This window comes from Gorilla gorilla, chromosome 2 (assembly GCF_029281585.2).
Source record: "Gorilla gorilla gorilla isolate KB3781 chromosome 2, NHGRI_mGorGor1-v2.1_pri, whole genome shotgun sequence".
Taxonomy (NCBI): domain Eukaryota; kingdom Metazoa; phylum Chordata; class Mammalia; order Primates; family Hominidae; genus Gorilla; species Gorilla gorilla.
In genome coordinates this window covers 175,801,152-175,821,005 of record NC_086017.1, presented here as the reverse complement: position 1 = coordinate 175,821,005, position 19,854 = coordinate 175,801,152, and positions in this window count along the sequence as shown.

Genomic DNA, 19,854 nt, shown 5'->3' with positions numbered 1-19,854 from the left:
GAGAGTGCAAGCAGTGGAAATGCCAGATGCTTATGAAACCATGAGATCTCATGAGACTCATTTTCACAAGGAAAGCATGGGGGAAACAACCCCCATGATCCAATTACCTCTACCTGTTCCCACCCTTGACAAATGGGGATTATGAGGATTACAATACAAGATGAGATTTAGAATGGGGATACAGCCAAACCATATCACTTGGATTTATTTCTGCTCTCTCTATTGTGTTCCCTTGGTCTGTATGTCTGTTTTCATGCCAGTATCATGTTCTTCTGATTATTATAACTTTGGAGTATATCTCAAAATAAGGTATTGTGATTCCTCCAGCTTTGTTCTTTTTGGTCAAGATTACTTTGGCTATTTGGGGACTTTCATGGTTCCATATACATTTTAGAATATTTTTTCTATTTATGCAATGACTGTTACTGGTATTTTGTATTTTGATTGAGATTGTATTGGATCTGTAAATTTCTTTGGTTAGTATTGTCATTTTAACAATGTTAATTCTTCCAGACCACATGCATGGAATATCTTTTGATGTTTTCATGCTTTTTAATATCTTTTATCAGTGTGTTACAGTTTTCCTAGAAGTATGCCTCTTTCTCTTCCTTGCTTAAATTGATTCTTAAGTATTATAATTGTAGATATTGTAATTGAGACTGCACTCTTGATTTACTTTTCAGATTGTTTACTGTTAGCATATGTAAATGCTACTAACTTTTGTATATTGATTTTGTGCCCTGTGACTCTACTGAATTTTTTTATCAGTACTAAGAGGTTTTCGGTGGAGTCTTTAGGTTTTTCTAAGTATGAGATCATATTGTCTATAAGCAAGGCTAATTTGAATTACTCCTTTCCATTTTGGATGCACAAATGTTTCTCTTGCCTAAAGTGCTCTGGCCAAAGACTTCCAATACTATGTTGAATAAATGTGGTGAAAGTGGGCATCCTGGTCTTGTTTCAAAGGAAAAGGCCTTTGATTTTTCCCCATTCAGTACAATGCTAACTGTGAGTTTGTTATACATGATGCTTATTATTTTGAGATTTGTCCCTTCTATACCCAGAATGATGACAGTTTTTATCATGAAGGGATGTTGAATTTTATCAACTGCTTTTCCTGCATCTATTGAGGTGATCTTATTTTTTGTTATTGGTTCTGTTAATATGAAGTATTGCATTTATTGATTTGTATATGTTCAACCATCCTTTCATCCTTGGGTTAAATCCCACTTGGTTATGATGAATAATCTTTTCAATGTATTGTTGAATTCTGTTTGCTAGTTTTTTTTGAAGACTTTTGCATTTATGTGCATCATTGATATTAGCCTGCAGTTTTCTTTTTATGATGTGTCCTTGTCTAATTTTGGTATGAGGGTAAAGTGGGGCTGGTAGGGTGAGTTTAGAAGTATTCCATCCTCTGCAAATTTCAGAGTTTGGGTAGAATTGGTATTAGCCATCCTTTAAATGTTTGGTAGAATTCAGAACTGAAGGCATCAGGTCCTGGGCTTTTCATTGATGGTAGGCTGTTTGTTATGACTTTGATCTCATTACTTGTTATTGATTTATTGCAGTTTTCTCTATCTTCATGGTTCAATCTTCATAGGTTGTATGTATCCTAGAATTTACTTATATTTCTTCTAGGTTTTCCAATATGCCGGCATAATAATCTCTAATGAACCTTTGTATTTCTGTTGTTTCAGTTACTATGTTTCTTCATTTTTTATTTTAGTTATTTGAGTCTTTCCTCTTTTTTTTCTTCATCTAGGTAAAGCTTTGTCGATTTTGTTTATCTTTTCATAAAATCAACTTTTTGTCTCATTGATATTCTGTATTTTTTAGTCCTAAATTTATTTATTTCTGCTCTGATCTTTATTATTTCTTTCCTTCTACTAATTTGTGGTTTAATTTGTTCTTGTTTTTCTAATTTCTTGAAGTGCATCATTAAGTTGTTTATTTGAAGTCTTCCTATTTATTGATATAGGCATTTATTGCTATAAACATTCCTCTTACTACTGCTTTTGTTGTATATCATAGATTTTGCTATGTTGTATCTCCATTTTCATTTGTTTCAAGAAATTTTTAATTCTTTTTTTCCTCATTGTTTCATTGGTCATTCAGGAGCATGTTGTTTAATTTTCATGTTTTTATGAAGTTCCAGAAGTTCCCCTTGTTTTTGATGTCTTTGTGCTCAGAAAAGGTCTTTGTGCTCAGAAAAGATCTTTGATATGATTTCTGCTTTTTTGAAGGTGTTGAGACTCATTTTGTGGCCTAAGATGTGGTCTATTCTGAAGAATGTTCCATATACTGATGAAAAGTATGTAAACCCTGTAGCAGTTGTGTGAAATATTCTGTAAATGTCAGTTAGATGTATTAGATCTAGCGTATAGCTACCTCTGATGGCTATTTGTTGATTTTCTGTCTGGATGATCTGTCCATCACTAAGGGTAAGCTCTTAAATTCCCCACTATAATTATATTGCAGTGTATCTCTCCCTGTAAATCTATTAATGTTTGCTCTATGTACTTAGAAGCTCTGGTCTGGTGTGCATACATATTAATAATTGTTATATGCTCTTGCTGAATTAAACTTCTTATCATTATATAGTTACCTTCTTCATCTCTTTGTACAATCTGATTTTTAGTCTGTTTTATCTGACTAGTACAGCAATTCGTGCTTTTTTTAGATTTTCAGTTGAATGAAATATATTTTTCATCCTTTTATTTTCAGTCAATGTCTGTTTGTAGGTGAAGTGGGTTTCTTGTAGGCAGCATATAGTTGGGTCTTGTCTCTATCCATTCAGCTTATTTATGCCTTTTAATTGGAGAATTGCACTCACTTACATTCTTTTCATTGTTTATAAGTAAACACTACTGCCATTATATTGTCTGTGTTCTGGTTTTGTAACTCCTCTCTTCCTTTCTTTTGTAATTAAAAAATTTTCTCTAGTAGTATGTTTTAAATTGCTGCTTTTTATTTTTGTAAATCTATTATAAATTTTTGTATTGTGGCTACCATGAGGATTAGCATAAACATTGCATAGATATGACAAACTATTTTACAGAGATAAAAACTTAAATTACAAAGAAAACAAATAGAAACAAAAAATATTTTAAAATTTTACACTTTAACACCACCCCCTCTCATTTTGACTTTTTGTATCCTCTTTTTGTCCTTGACTTTGGAGAGTTTGAATATTATACACTTTGGGGTAATATTATCTGAGTTAAATCTCTTGGTTGTCATCTACCCTTCCTTTAGCTGGATATTTCTTTCTTTCTCATGTTTTGGAAAGTTTTCTGTTATCACCTCTCTGGATAAGCTTTCTATGCATTGCTTTTGCTCAACTCGCTCTTGAATATCAGTAATTCTTAGATTTGAACGTTCATGATAATTTTTTATATCTTGTAGGCAATCTTCATTCCTTTTCATTATTTTTTTCTTTTCTGACTGTGTTTTCAAATAGCCTGTTTTCAAATTCACTAATTCTTTCCTTTGCTCGATTCTTTCTGCTGTTGAGAGTCTCTAATACAATTTTTAGTCAAAAAATATACTTCTATTTTCAAGATTTTTGTATAATTTAAAAAATTATTTTAATGGCTTTGTTAATTTTTCATGATAAATTTGTGAATTGATATTCTGTGTTTTCTTGGAGGTCGCTGAGTTTCCTTAAAACTGCAGTTTTGAATTATTGGTCAGAGAACTCACATACTGCCATCTCATTAGAGTCATCACTGGTTCCTTACTTTGTCCATTTGGGGAGATCATGGTTCTCTATTTTCCCTCTGTTTCTTTATGTAAATGTACATCTATGTCTTTGTATTGAATGATTAGATATTGACTACAGTCTTCTCTGTCTTGCTTGTTATGATGTCTGTTGAATATATTTGTTTAAAGATTCTTTACTGCTGGGTGCTTGCTGCTTCCTTTTAAGCTCTAGATTGTGCCTTAACTCCAGGTTCACCTCACCTATAGTAAAGGTTTAGAGTGCTGCCATTTCCAAATGACAAAGTCTCCAAAGGGGATATCCTTGCAATGTGGGGGAGCAGGCTAGGGGTTTGTGTCCAGGAGACCTGTGGAACAAACCTCCTACAGTGTGTGCTGCTGAAAAGCCACTCTGATTTGCCTTTGGCTGAGTCACAGGGCATAATTTCCAGGGCAGGGAATAGTAGTCCTGTTTCCTCTGTTTTTCTCAAGAATATATATATATATATATATATATATATATATATATAATTTATTTTTTTTGGCTTCAGGCATTTGCATTGCTTCCTGTAATTAAGGCAGGGGCAATATCCTGCCAGAGAACCCAAGATGGTGTGGAAACTCATTGTCCACTTCTAGCTCACCTTTTCCAACATAGAAACCATGAGTTGGGAGCAAATCTTCATGCACTGGTGACAAGCTGAATGGGGAGAGGGGAATCACAGATATGGAAGTCTAATTTCATTACCATCTGTTAAGAGTGTCTCATTCTTTTTTTTCTTTTTTAAATTACACTTTAAGCTCTGGGGTACATGTGCAGAACATGCAAGTTTGTTACATAGGTATACACGTGCCATGGTGGCTTGCTGCACCCATCAACCCCATGATCTACATTAGGTATTTCTCCTAATGTTATCCTTCCCCTACCCCCCACCCCCTGACAAGCCCCAGTGTGTGATGTTCTCCTCCCTGTGTTCATGGGTCCTCATTGTTCAACTCCCATTCATGAGTGAGAACATGTGGTGTTTGGTTTTCTGTTCTTGTAATAGTTTGCTGAGAAGGATAGTTTCCAGCGTTATCTATGTCCCTGCAAAGGACATGAATTTATCCTTTTTTATGACTGCATAGTATTCCACAGTGTATATGGACCACATTTTCTTTATCCAATCTATCATTGATGGGCATTTGTGTTGGTTGCAAGTCTTTGCTATTGTGAACAGTGCCGCAATAAACATATGTGTGCATGTGTCTTTATAGTAGAATGATTTATAATCCTTTGGGTATATACCCAGTAATGGGATTGCTGGGTCAAATGATATTTCTGGTTCTTGATCCTTGAGAAATCACCACACTGTCTTCCACAATGGTTGAATTTACACTCCCACCAACAGTGGAAAAGCGTTCCTATTTCTCCACATCCTCTGCAGCATCTGTTGTTTCCTGATTTTTTTAATGATCACCATTTTAACTGGCATGAGATGGTATCTCATTGTGGTTTTGATTTGCATTTATCTAATGACCAGTGATGATGAACTTTTTTTTCATATGTTTGCTAGCTGCATAGATGTCCTCTTTTGAGAAGTGTCTGTTCATATCCTTTGCCCACTTTTTGATAGGGTTGTTTGCTTTTTTTTCTTGTAAATCTGTTACATTCTTTGTAGATTCTGGATATTACCCTTTTGTCAGATGGATAGATTTCAAAATTTTTCTCCCATTCTGTAGGTTGCCTGTTCACTCTGACGATAGTTTCTTTTGCTGTGCAGAAGCTCTTTAGTTTAATCAGATCCCATTTGTCAATTTTGGCTTTTGTTGTCACTGCTTTTGGCCTAGGCAATACGACTCAGGATTTTTCTCAATTTTCTGTGGTCCTGGGAACTGTCTCATCTTCGTATTTTAGTTCTGGTATATTGCTGGTGATAATATTGGTATTGCATAATTGTTTTAGGTTTTCTGTGGGGAGGAGTAAAGCTAGCTTGCTTCTTCACCATTGTGGAACTGAAGCCCTCCAAAAAAGCTTGTGGTATTTTGTTACGGCATCAATGAGAAACTAGTAAGTCATTCTGCAAGGGTGGCACAGAGGTGGGGTAGACACTACTCCAGGCACAAAGTGCCCTGGCAAAAAGAGCCATCATCGATGATTGCAACAGACTGGAAATTGGAGGTTAATTTACTATTTGGGGAGCATAACCTGAGCTTCCAAAATTTTTGTGCAAACTGAAGAATTAGGGGAGGGCTACAGTAAGTTCTGTGATTAAGCTGGACTTAATTTTAAACAAGGAAATATCATTTGTGTGCCTGAGTTTAATTATTCAGATATATTTGCACTTCCCCAGGATAAACTATATATTTTCCAGTATATTTCATCCTCTGTGCTAATATTTCGTATGCACAATATGTTTATATTTGTGTCATATGCTCTACAAGCCTCAGCTTATTCCATTACCCTCATTTCATTAGGTCTTCCAAGGTCTTTCAGAATAATACTCTATGTTCCAAACATCACCAATATATAAACCTTGTTTTGCTGGTATTTGTTAAATAAATTTAACTAATATATTTTTACTACCTATCATATTAAACAAGTCCTTCTAGTTCTTTCATATAACCACATTTAATAGTATCATTCATCATAATAACAAAATAATTCATCTCTTGTGTATATCATGAAACTTAAGCTCAAATACTTAAGTTTGCCTAGGATGCTACCTTTAATAAAAAGCAAAGCAAGAATTCAAATTCATGTCTGCTTATCTCCTATTATAAGATATAGCTACTTACTCAAGCATCAGTTGGTAAGTAACCGTTTAACAAGTAAATCCTATTGAAAAAATCACTGTAGACTGCTTAATGCGTTACCCTTCCCTGTGGTCTTTTTATTTCAATAAAGCATAAGTCCTTGAATCAAAGGAATGAAAATTCAAGAATAGAAAAATTAATCTAAGGAGTTGAACGGAAGTTGGCCAGCAGTAGTACCAACCAAGCACTATTCCAGCTCTGATATCATTCTAAGTAAAAATTGCATCTAGTGAAATTTATTTGAATTCATTTTTTGGCATCTTCTTCCCCCAAGCCAATAATGCTGCTTATGACTTGCGTTCATATTGTTGTTACTACACCTCCTACCATCATGGTTTCTCTACCACTCCCTCTTATTTATGCACCGTTAACTAGCTAGCCTTTATGCATAAGCGGAAGGAAGGTCAATCTAGGTGTGGATCTCAGCATCTCAGTGAGAGAATGTTACATAATGGTCTGTCCCTCAAGCATTGGCCTTAGGATGAAGGCTTGTCTTAATGCTCTAAGATACCTGATGTGTGCCTTAATTATCATAGTTATTTTCCTAAAATAAGTAACAACAATGAAATATTTATTATTTCAAGCTAACTCTAATGCCTGATTTAAAACATAATAGTATTCTTAACTAACTTAAAATTGTAACTTTAGTAAACTTCATTAACAACAGAGCAACTCCTGCTTTTAGTGTGAATCACAGTTGAATAAAAGCTGCCACTTGGCATGAAAAGGTGTATGATTAGAAGTTACTGTGATGTTTCCTTAAAAACTGGAGCGACATTAGAAATAATTCTTATTGTCAAAGGGCTAACTTCTTCAAAATCTGAACTTCTAACTTTAAAGCAATATAAAGTCTGTAAGAAAAAAAGGAAAATAAAAAAATGCATTGTAAAAGTGCCAGTAAAATAGAGCTTTAAAAGAACAAAGCTGAGAAATATAGCATTTCTAGTTTCCTCAATAATTAGATAACTCTTCTCTTGAACTTGACATGATGTGAAAAAAAGTTTCTTTTGAGTTGAGTATTTTGATTGTTAACCTGAGTAAGTTTATTATTGTACTCTTTGTTTATTTCCAAAGCCGTTTAGGGCATCTCATAGGAAAAACATGTTTTATACAGCCTTGGTTCAGCATAGCTACAAAAATCAAGGGCCTTCTGATGATCAGAATGTGTCCTTTGAATGACATTAGTTCCCAGCTGGTAATTTTCCTATAAAACTTTTAGCAGTGTGAAATCCTCAGAGAACTATGAGATAAATCATTAGATATTGGGACCATTACTTCTTTATGGAATATTTGAAGCTAAACTTCATTCCTGAATAGCCTCCATCAGAGCACTTAAAGAAATATTAGACTAGGATGTTCTAAATTTTTTTGTATCTACAATATATTAATTTTTAAAGATGGAATTTTGAGAAATGTATATATAACCTACCTTTTTAATCTCAAAGATTTTATTTTTTTTTAATTATTATACTTTAAGTTTTAGGGTACATGTGCACATTGTGCAGGTTAGTTATGTATACATGTGCCATGCCGGTGCACTGCACCCACTAACTCGTCATCTAGCATTAGGTATATCTCCCAATGCTATCCCTCCCCCCACCCCCCACTCCACAACAGTCCCCAGAGTGTGATGTTCCCCTTCCTGTGTCCATGTGATCTCATTGTTCAATTCCCACCTATAAGTGAGAATATGCAGTGTTTGGTTTTTTGTTCTTGCGATAGTTTACTGATAATGATGATTTCCAATTTCATCCATGTCCCTACAAAGGACATGAACTCATCATTTTTTATGGCTGCATAGTATTCCATGGTGTATATGTGCCACATTTTCTTAATCCAGTCTATCATTGTTGGACATTTGGGTTGGTTCCAAGTCTTTGCTATTGAGAATAATGCCACAATAAACATACGTGTGCATGTGTCTTTATAGCAGCATGATTTATGGTCCTTTGGGTATATACCCAGTAATGGGATGGCTGGGACAAATGGTATTTCTAGTTCTAGATCCCTGAGGAATCACCACACCGACTTCCACAATGGTTGAACTAGTTTACAGTCCCACCAACAGTGTAAAAGTGTTCCTATTTCTCCACATCCTCTCCAGCACTTGTTGTTTCCTGACTTTTTAATGATTGCCATTCTAACTGGTGTGAGATGGTATCTCATTGTGGTTTTGATTTGCAGTTCTCTGATGGCCAGTGATGATGAGCATCTTTTCATGTGTTTTTTGGCTGCATAAATGTCTTCTTTTGAGAAGTGTCTGTTCATGTCCTTCAACCATTTTTTGATAGGGTTGTTTGTTTTTTTCTTGTAAATTTGTTTGAGTTCATTGTAGATTCTGGATATTAGCCCTTTGTCAGATGAGTAGGTTGTGAAAATTTTCTCCCATTTTGTAGGTTGCCTGTTCACTCTGATGGTAGTTTCTTTTGCTGTGCAGAAGCTCTTTAGTTTAATTAGATCCCATTTGTCAATTTTGGCTTTTGTTGCCATTGCTTTTGGTGTTTTAGACATGAAGTCCTTGCCCATGCCTATGTCCTGAATGGTAATGCCTAGGTTTTCTTCTAGGGTTTTTATGGTTTTAGATCTAACGTTTAAGTCTTTAATCCATCTTGAATTGATTTTTGTATAAGATGTAAGGAAGGGATCCAGTTTCAGCTTTCTACATATGGCTAGCCAGTTTTCCCAGCACCATTTATTAAATAGGGAATCCTTTCCCCATTGCTTGTTTTTCTCAGGTTTGTCAAAGATCAGATAGTTGTAGATATGTGGCATTGTTTCTGAGGGCTGTGTTCTGTTCCATTGATCTATATCTCTGTTTTGGTACCAGTACCATGCTGTTTTGGTTACTGTAGCCTTTTAGTATAGTTTGAAGTCAGGTAGTGTGATGCCTCCAGCTTTGTTCTTTTGGCTTAGGATTGACTTGGCGATGCGGGCTCTTTTTTGGTTCCATATGAACTTTAAAGTAGTTTTTTCCAATTCTGTGAAGAAAGGCATTGGTAGCTTGATGGTGATGGCATTGAATCTGTAAATGACCTTGGGCAGTATGGCCATTTTCACGATATTGATTCTTCCTACCCATGAGCATGGAATGTTCTTCCATTTCTTTGTATCCTCTTTTATTTCCTTGAGCAGTGGTTTGTAGTTCTCCTTGAAGAGGTCCTTCACATCCCTTGTAAGTTGAATTCCTAGGTATTTTATTCTCTTTGAAGCAATTGTGAATGGGAGTTCACTCATGATTTGGCTTTCTGTTTGTCTGTTGTTGGTGTATAAGAATGCTTGTGATTTTTGTACATTGATTTTGTATCCTGAGTCTTTGCTGAAGTTGCTTATCATCTTAAGGAGATTTTGGGCTGAGACAATGGGGTTTTCTAGATATACAATCATGTCATCTGCAAATAGGGACAATTTGACTTCCTCTTTTCCTAATTGAATAGCCTTTATTTCCTTCTCCTGCCTAATTGCCCTGGCCAGAACTTCCAACACTATGTTGAATAGGAGTGGTGAGAGAGGGCATCCCTGTCTTGTGCCAGTTTTCAAAGGGAATGCTTCCAGTTTTTGCCCATTCAGTATGATATTGGCTGTGGGTTTGTCATAGATAGCTCTTATTATTTTGAAATATGTCCCATCAATACCTAATTTATTGAGAGTTTTTAGCATGAAGCGTTGTTGAATTTTGTCAAAGGCTTTTTCTGCATCTATTGAGATAATCATGTGGTTTTTGTCTTTGGTTCTGTTTACATGCTGGATTACGTTTATTGATTTGCGTGTATTGAACCAGCCTTGCATCCCAGGGATGAAGCCCACTTGATCATGGTGGATAAGCTTTTTGATGTGCTGCTGGATTTGGTTTGCCAGTATTTTATTGAGGATTTTTGCATCAGTGTTCATCAAGGATATTGGTCTAAAATTCTCTTTTTTGGTTGTGTCTCTGCCTGGCTTTGGTATCAGAATGATGCTGGCCTCATAAAATGAGTTAGGGAGGATTCCCTCTTTTTCTATTGATTGGAATAGTTTCAGAAGGAATGGTACCAGTTCCTCCTTGTACCTTGTAGAATTCGGCTGTGAATCCATCTGGTCCTGGACTCTTTTTGGTTGGTAAGCTATTGATTATTGCCACAATTTCAGCTCCTGTTATTGGTCTATTCAGAGATTCAACTTCTTCCTGGTTTAGTCTTGGGAGGGTGTATGTGTCGAGGAATTTATCCATTTCTTCTAGATTTTCTAGTTTATTTGCGTAGAGGTGTTTGTAGTATTCTCTGATGGTAGTTTGTATTTCTGTGGGATTGGTGGTGATATCCCCTTTATCATTTTTTATTGCGTCTATTTGATTCTTCTCTCTTTTTTTCTTTATTAGTCTTGCTAGCGGTCTATCAATTTTCTTGATCCTTTCAGAAAACCAGCTCCTGGATTCATTAATTTTTTGAAGGGTTTTTTGTGTCTCTATTTCCTTCAGTTCTGCTCTGATTTTAGTTATTTCTTGCCTTCTGCTAGCTTTTGAATGTGTTTGCTCTTGCTTTTCTAGTTCTTTTAATTGTGATGTCAGGGTGTCAATTTTGGATCTTTCATGCTTTCTCTTGTGGGCATTTAGTGCTATAAATTTCCCTCTACACACTGCTTTGAACGCGTCCCAGAGATTCTGGTATGTTGTGTCTTTGTTCTCGTTGGTTTCAAAGAACATCTTTATTTCTGCCTTCATTTTGTTATGTACCCAGTAGTCATTCAGGAGCAGGTTGTTCAGTTGCCATGTAGTTGAGCAGTTTTGAGTGAGATTCTTAATCCTGAGTTCTAGTTTGATTGCACTGTGGTCTGAGAGATAGTTTGTTATAATTTCTGTTCTTTTACAATTGCTGAAGAGAGCTTTACTTCCAACTATGTGGTCAATTTTGGAATAGGTATGGTGTGGTGCTGAAAAAAATGTATATTCTGTTGATTTGGGGTGGAGAGTTCTGTAGATGTCTATTAGGTCCACTTGGTGCAGAGCTGAGTTCAATTCCTGGGTATCCTTGTTGACTTTCTGTCTCGTTGATCAGTCTAATGTTGACAGTGGGGTGTTAAAGTCTCCCATTATTAATGTGTGGGAGTCTGAGTCTCTTTGTAGGTCACTCAGGACTTGCTTTATGAATCTGGGTGCTCCTGTATTGGGTGCATATATATTTAGGATAGTTAGCTCTTCTTGTTGAATGGATCCCTTTACCATTATGTAATGGCCTTCTTTGTCTCTTTTGATCTTTGTTGGTTTAAAGTCTGTTTTATCAGAGACTAGGATTGCAACCTCTGCCTTTTTTTGTTTTCCATTTGCTTGGTAGATCTTCCTCCATCCTTTTATTTTGAGCCTATGTGTGTCTCTGCATGTGAGATGGGTTTCCTGAATACAGCACACTGATGGGTCTTGACTCTTTATCCAATTTGCCAGTCTGTGTCTTTTAATTGGAGCATTTAGTCCATTTACATTTAAAGTTAATATTGTTATGTGTGAATTTGATCCTGTCATTATGATGTTAGCTGGTTATTTTGCTCGTTAGTTGATGCAGTTTCTTCCTAGTCTCGATGGTCTTTACATTTTGGCATGATTTTGCAGCGGCTGGTACCGGTTGTTCCTTTCCATGTTTAGCGCTTCCTTCAGGAGCTCTTTTAGGGCAGGCCTGGTGGTGACAAAATTTCTCAGCATTTGCTTGTCTGTAAAGTATTTTATTTCTCCTTCACTTATGAAGCTTAGTTTGGCTGGATTTGAAATTCTGGGTTGAAATTTCTTTTCTTTAAGAATGTTGAATATTGGCCCCCACTCTCTTCTGGCTTGTAGGGTTTCTGCCGAGAGACCCGCTGTTAGTCTGAGGGGCTTCCCTTTGAGGGTAACCCGACCTTTCTCTCCAGCTGCCCTTAACATTTTTTCCTTCATTTCAACTTTGGTGAATCTGACAATTATGTGTCTTGGAGTTGCTCTTCTCGAGGAGTATCTTTGTGGTGTTCTCTGTATTTCCTGAATCTGAACATTGGCCTGCCTTGCTAGATTGGGGAAGTTCTCCTGGATAATATCCTGCAGAGTGTTTTCCAACTTGGTTCCATTCTCCCCATCACTTTCAGGTACACCAATCAGATGTAGATTTGGTCTTTTCACATAGTCCCATATTTCTTGGAGGCTTTGCTCATTTCTTTTTATTCTTTTTTCTCTAAACTTCCCTTCTCACTTCATTTCATTCATTTCATCTTCCATTGCTGATACCCTTTCTTTCAGTTGATCGCATCGGCTCCTGAGGCTTCTGCATTCTTCACGTAGTTCTCGAGCCTTGGTTTTCAGCTCCATCAGCTCCTTTAAGCACTTCTCTATATTGGTTACTCTAGTTATACATTCTTCTAAATTTTTTTCAAAGTTTTCAACTTCTTTGCCTTTGGTTTGAATGTCCTCCCATAGCTCAGAGTAATTTGATTGTCTGAAGCCTTCTTCTCTCAGCTCGTCAAAGTCATTCTCAGTCCAGCTTTGTTCCGTTGCTGGTGAGGAACTGTGTTCCTTTGGAGGAGGAGAGGCGCTCTGCTTTTTAGAGTTTCCAGTTTTTCTGTTCTGTTTTTCCCCATCTTTGTGGTTTTATCTACTTTTGGTCTTTGATGATGGTGATGTACAGATGGGTTTTTGGTGTGGATGTCCTTTCTGTTTGTTAGTTTTCCTTCTAACAGACAAGATCCTCAGCTGCAGGTCTGTTGGAGTACCCTGCCATGTGAGGTGTCAGTGTGCCCCTGCTGGGGGGTGCCTCCCAGTTAGGCTGCTCGGGGGTCAGGGGTCAGGGACCCACTTGAGGAGGCAGTCTGCCCGTTCTCAGATCTCCAGCTGCGTACTGGGAGAACCACTCCTCTCTTCAAAGCTGTCAGACAGGGACATTTAAGTCTGCAGAGGTTACTGCTGTCTTTTTGTATGTCTGTGCCCAGCCCCCAGAGGTGGAGCCTACAGAGGCAGGCAGGCCTCCTTGAGCTGTGGTGGGCTCCACCCAGTTCGAGCTTCCGGGCTGCTTTGTTTACCTAAGCAAGCCTGGGCAATGGTGGGCGCCCCTCCCCCAGCCTCGCTGCCGCCTTGCAGTTGGATCTCAGAGTGCTGTGCTATCTATCAGCGAGACTCCATGGGCATAGGACCCTCCGAGCCAGGTGTATGATATAATCTCGTGGTGCGCTGTTTTTTAAGCCCGTCGGAAAAGCGCAGGGTGGGAGTGACCTGATTTTCCAGGTGCCGTCCCTCACCCCTTTCTTTGACTAGGAAAGGGAACTCCCTGACCCCTTGCGCTTCCCGAGTGAGGCAATGCCTCGCCCTGCTTTGGCTGGTGCACAGTGCGCGCACCCACTGACCTGCGCCCACTGTCTGGCACTCCCTAGTGAGATGAACCCGTACCTCAGATGGAAATGCAGAAATCACCCGTATTCTGCGTCGCTCATGCTGGGAGCTGTAGACTGGAGCTGTTCCTGTTTGGCCATCTTGGCTCCTCCCTCCTAATCTCAAAGATTTTATACTTGCAAAAGTTAGGGGATTGCCACTCTACAATTTTAAGCTTCTACTGGCATAGAATTGCCTTATTTTGTCTTCTATATTATATTATCTTTAAAAGCAATTACTCAAAACTTTATTAATGTTAGCATTAAAACTCAATTAAGGCAGCCATTTAAATATTGCTTACCTCAGGAAATATACCCAGATGGTTGAGCTAAAAACCTACATGTCCTCCTTGATTTCTGTCTTTAACTAATCTTCTTGCTTCTATTCTTTTGTCCCTTGTTATTCATTCTCCAGAAACCAGAATGGTCTTTTAAAATTTCCAACCAAAGCATGTTACTTCCAAGTTAAATTCATCAAATGAGTTTTGTTTGTATTTAAATATTATCCCAAACACTTTACCTTAACTTTCAGATCCCTACACAATTTGCCATTACTTCCCTTTCCAACTTCATGTTATAACACTAGCCCTGGTCTTTGCATTGGTCAAGTTAGACTCCACTTTGGTATGTTCCTGAAGACCCCCAAATTTGTTTGAAATTTAAGGCCTTTGGATTTCCTGAGCCTCATGCCTACTATATCCTTGCCAGAGCTCCTAGCATGGTTACATTCCACTGTCACTAAGGTGTTGGTTTATGTCTCACTTTCTCAGAGACACTTCCTCTTCCTTGCCCTCCCAATATTAACTGGTCATGATTCTTTATCATAGTACCTCATTTATTTTTCCCATTACCTTATTTCTCTTTGTTTATTCACTCATTTATTTGACCAATCATTCATTCATTCATCTTACTTTTCAGGTTCTTCTTTAGATATAGGTACCAGAAAAGTAGAAAGAAAACTACCTTTAAAGTTCACAACTACATCCTTGATGCCAAAAGTATTTTCTGGTACATACTAGGCACTGAATAAATATTTGTTGATGGAATAAGCAAATGAATGAATAGCTGAGGGACAGTAGTTATAAGTAACATTTAGAGGCAAATTATTAAAACTGCATTCTCTAAAAAAATTTTGAAGCATTTTTTATAAGAAACTTTATGTAATATTATACCTCAAAAGCCAAAGATGAACCTTTTTTGTCTGGCAAATTAAAAAATCAGTTTGAACTAAAGAACTAATGACACTTTTTGTAAGCCAGAATAGAAACAAATCCTGTCCCTAAAGCAAAATTATACATATATATATAAAAAATATGAAATATAAAACTTCCATTACATTTTCAGAAATGATTAAAGATGGAAGGTAAAATGTATATTAAGATGTAAAATAGCTTTAATTCAAATAAGAATTGATCTTCCTGTTCTTTGCCATGTAAGACAATATCGTACATAGTACATTCTCTCTCTGTCTCCCTCTTCCCCCTCTTTCTAAATCTAGATAGAGATCTATGGTCACATAGTGATAATTACTCTTTTGGCTTGCCTTTTCTTTAGCATATAATCTTTTACTGTATAATATCATTTTAGGATAAACATTAAGAGGAGTTAAAATGATGTGGGTCTTTTCAGAAATAAACCTACATTTTAGATATTTAAACAATAATGATTTTAACATAATACACTGTGATCACCAATGCAAATTTGTAGTAAATTTGGAAATAGTCGATTTCTATATTATCAATACTCCGCAATCTTGAGCATCCTGATTGAGTTAAGGTAATTCCATTGCTCAGATGATTAAAACTCACAATTTGTTAGTTTGAATAAAACTCACAATTTGTTAGTCTGAATATAAGCTTAGTAGTTCCTCTTCACCTGTGAACAGAAGACAAATTAACCTTTTAACAGTCAACCTTATTATCCATTGTAAACATTTCTATGGGCATAATACATCATAGGTAGTGACTTAGGTGCTTAGAAAGCCTATTGACCCTAAACCAATAGAGTACCACTTAATGAACTGCAGCAATAACAATCCAAGGGGTTCCCTTGTGGACTGAAGAGCTTTGCTGCCCTAGATGCCTAAACACTACTCAGGAGAAATTTAGACACTTGGAAAAATGCATGCCATGGAAACTGTACCTATATAAACAATGCAAAGTCAAGACTTAAGGTACTTTTTCCAGATAATTCAAAGTCAAAGAAAAGTATTTATAAAATACTTTAAAATAATTGAGAGAAGCATAATTTTATGAAGTTTTTGAGAGAGAGGCTGTTCTGTGATATTTATTTCCGTAGTGCATTGCAGTATGTACCACACAGTAGGTTCTCAATAAACATTTGTTGAATAGGTGGATCATGTGAATAAATACATAAATTATTTATTTTCTTTTAAAATCCAAATGTATTTAATCTTTTTTCAAACAAGATACTAATAAGGATGTAATAACTTTTTGGGCACTATATATTTAATTTTTTAATCAGTAAGACAATTCATATGCTATACATAATGTTTTCATTTACTTTTACTTCACTTTTCCTAAAAATGATTTGTGGAAGGTTCTTTTAATGAAAAATAATTTTAAAAATATTATAATTATAATTATATTATAATAAACAACGTATGTTTTGAAAAACTTTACAGAAATAATTTGCATACTAATTTTAATAACATAGTGTTTCAAATTATAATCCTAACCATAAAGAGCTTATTCCTCAAAAAAGTTGCTTTTCCACAAAAAAAGCAAAATTATTTTAGTTTGTTTTTCCTTTGTAAAGTCTTTTTCATTCAAGTGATTCTTTTAGTTCTTGAGGTTAGACTTGATAAACAAAGCCAAGTTCATACTATTGCTTTACTTGGCATGTTATTTTTCTGTGTAATTTTATTTCAGAATTCCCTAGTATGTGTTATTCTAGACAGAAGAGTTCTAATACAGTAGCCTTTCACATATAACTTTTCTATTCCTTTGATAATTTAATGTGTTATTCTCTCTTGCTAATTTTAAAATGATTTTTTAAAAAAACCTTCTGGAAGCATTTATTGATTCAATAATTAGAACTGTGTGAAAAATCTATTGTAGATTTATTTTTAATACATTTCCAGCATAAAAAATCATTAATTAGCTTGTTTTAACTACAAAATTAGAAGAGACTGATGTCTTCAAATAACCAATAATTACCCTGGACTCTTATCTTGTAGTATAATTTAAACAATTATCTCATTCTGCAAGTATAATTTCAAGTATTGTTTTCCTAAAGGCCTTATCTGGATGAAATAACCTGAGAATCATTTAATTAGAGGAGTGTCAGAGATTTTTTTTCCAGAGTTTAAATTATACATTCAAAAAAAGGATAATATCATCTCAAAACCTAAGGAACTTTAAGAAAGTTTTTCAAACATTAATTGCCTTTCTTGAAAGTATATACATTGGCATAATGTTTTTATATATTGTTCTTCTCTTTAAACAAATTATCTATGAACACTCATAATGCCCAACTAATGTATTCGTATTATAAAACAAAATATTATATTGGAACATTATTGAACACTTTTCTAAAAGTATTTAAACTCTAAAGAAAAACATTTCACATACTGTAGATTATTTGCTTATGTTCTTATTAACACTCTAAAATAGAGCTAGTAAATTATTCACCAAGATTGTAACAATTTCAGAAAATACGGTCTCTCCACACTGGTATGTAAATGCTCTATGATTCTAGACATTTAGGTGTGTTCAAATAAATTACTCTGTATTTTAGATTTTTTGTATTTCTGCAGTTCACAGGGTATTTCAATGAAAATTTCTCCACTAACAAAAAACAAAACCAAAATCGGAAACAAAAAGGTTAAAAAAACGATAGCACAGTTGTGCTGAGAAGTTATGACAATTTATTTATACTTCCAGGGATACTCTGAGAAATATTTCAAGGCAGTCAGTTCACTGAAGTGAAGACTCTTACACATTTTCAGTTTGTGCATATGAGACTATGACTATGAATCTTTTTAGAAAATGAGGAATTTAATAGGGACAGCATTAGAATATGTGACAACCCACTCATTTTTTTTTTCTTTTAAATGAGACTGGCAAGTACAGGTCCAAAGACTAAGATTCTTCTCTGAAACTCCTTTTGTGTCTACTTAACACCCAAACAGGTGTGTGATCAAAGGTAACACAATTATATGGTGTTTAATATTCTTCATATAAAATAAACCATTGTAAAAATATCTATAATGTCACTCAAAATTATTTGAAAATTTAAAAGCACTATACAAATATTGAACATTGAATACAGTCATAAACAAAAATGTGGTGGTACCATATTTATATTCATTTCAGAAATACCCAACAATGGTAACATATTTTACATGCATTGTTGCGATAAGGCTGGTAACTTTACTAATAAGTAAATGCACTTTTGCTAATCTTATAAACCAATGATTTAATGTTTAAATATTAATGCAAATATATGGAATTCTTCAAAGAGCAAAAAGCTCAGAATTACTGGTCTCTGACATTTACTCTTCAGACTTAAGCTCTAAAATATCGTTTCCTTAGAATCATGTTACCATGGTGATGTTTCCTATGAATTTGGACACAAAAGGTTTAAGACACGTTCATTTCAGTGGTATTATAGAATTACATAAAATATGGTTGGCATCTGGAAATTATTTGATGGACCCCAGGCAACATTTTTCATCTTTTATAACAAGGTATAATGTTGCAATTTATTTTAAAATGAAGATGTTAATAAAAAAGCTAGTTTTAGATTTGGATGACATTGATTTCAATTTGAAACTTCTAGGTGCAAGGGGGGACAACATTATATAATAATGCAACTTATAAAGTGTGTCATGGCTTTATGATGGAAAAATTAATGCAGTTTAGCTTTAGGGTAAACTTTGCTTCAGATACAATTGCAGGGCTTTAATCTTTTTGTAATACTGTGTAGAATTCTGCATTAACATCTCAAAGCACAAACACTGTTACAAAAATTAGAGTAAGGACATTTTATTGTTTAAGTTTGAAATACGAAAACTGGGGCCAATTTTCTGCCTTATCCCCTCTTCAAATTTTGTACACAGCTATGTGGATGAAAAAAAAATCTCTGTGTCATACAGGTGTATCCGAAAATATTCATAATTGTAGACCCTTCTCCTTTGGACACTGGAGAGTCTCAAGAAAACGGTAGCTTTATCATATTAAAAAAAGATCAGAAGATATGTTCTCATTTATAAGTGTGAGCTAAGCTATGTGGATGCAAAGACATACAGAGTGATATGATGGACTTTGGGAACTGACGGAGAGGTGAAGAGGGGGGTTGAAGAAGAAAAGGCCACATATTGGGCGCAGTGTACACTGCTTGGATGACAGGTGCGCTAAAATCTCAGAATTCACCGCAAGAGAATTCATCCATGTAACCAAAAGCCACTTATACCACAAAAGCTATTGAAATAAAATAATAATAATACTAAAAGTCAAGATATAATTAAACATTTTGTGGATTATTTTGCCTTTAGATATGGTAAATTTGGATGAAAAGTGTATACTTTGTGAAACATAATTTATAAGTAGATATTAAGTAAAAGACACTGCCCCATATCTTGTTTCATTTAAAATAATTTATTTAGCAAAATAATTTATTTTATGTTTTTCTATTTTAATTATTTACTTTTATTTCACAAAGCAATTTCTGTTAAATGTATAACTTTATAGAGTGTGCAAAATAGAAAGAGCCAATTTTAACGTAATTATTCATAGCCAGATTGATCGAACCAGACTCTATGTCTTAATCGTTATTTTCTTCCTTTTCCCCTCTGCCAAAAGTTAATTTCTCAGACTATAAATGTTTAATATGTACTCTCATCTGTCTAGAAGGAAGGTCATTCCTAGGGAAACTCTTAAAATAATGTATGAAATAATGATAATTTTCCAAGGTGATTTTCTTTTGAATAGCATATGCTTACCTTGAGAAATTTCTCTCTTTTCTCTTTTCATTACAAAA